Raw genomic sequence first — 789 nt, forward strand, 5'->3', positions numbered from 1 at the left:
CGCGGGGCGAGGGCGGCAGGGGGGGGGGGGGGGGGGGGGGGGGGGCACCCCCCAGAGGGTGTCCCAGCACCCACAGGGAGGAGAAAGCCGTTAAGGGGCTCGTTGGGGACACGGGGACCCATCCTAAAGGACTTCGGGGACAGCCGGAGGACCCCTGAGAACGTTTAGGGGACCTCACGGACAGGCAGGAGACCCCCAAAAACCACTTCAGGTGACCCCTGGAGACTTCGGGGACCCACCAAGGGACCCCTGGGGACCCCGTGGCCACCCAAAGCACCCCGGGGAACCCGTCCTTGTCCCCTGCAGACCTTGGGGACACCCGAGGGATCCCCGGGGGACCCCCGGGGGACCCCGTTGCTCACCGGCGTCGAGGACATCCCGGGCGCCGTCGGGTTCCAGCGCCAGGTTGGCGAGGGCGCGGGCCACCCGGTTCTGCACGCTCTCCGGTCCCGGCGAGGAGAGCAGGGCCACTGCGGGAAAAGAGAGGGCAGAGGTCAGGTCAAAGGTCACGGTTAGGGGGGACACGCTCCGGGACAAGGCAAGGGGAGAGGGGGACGGATGGGGACAGCCTGAGGGACAGGTTAGGGGTCAAAGGTCGCGGTTAGGGGCATGCCAAGGGGAAAGGGGGACATGGGGGCACCTTGAGGGACAGGTCAGGGGTCGAAGGTCGTGCTTAGGGACAGGGGGTGACCCTCAAGGCCAGGTCAGGGGTCACGGGCAGGAGTTTGGGAATTCTCCAATTGCCCTCAACAGGCTTTGGACTGAACCATTCCTGAAGGGGGGGGGGGT

The sequence above is a fragment of the Haliaeetus leucocephalus genome, unplaced genomic scaffold (assembly GCF_000737465.1).
Source record: "Haliaeetus leucocephalus isolate CR32 unplaced genomic scaffold, Haliaeetus_leucocephalus-4.0 Scaffold409, whole genome shotgun sequence".
NCBI classification, from domain to species: domain Eukaryota; kingdom Metazoa; phylum Chordata; class Aves; order Accipitriformes; family Accipitridae; genus Haliaeetus; species Haliaeetus leucocephalus.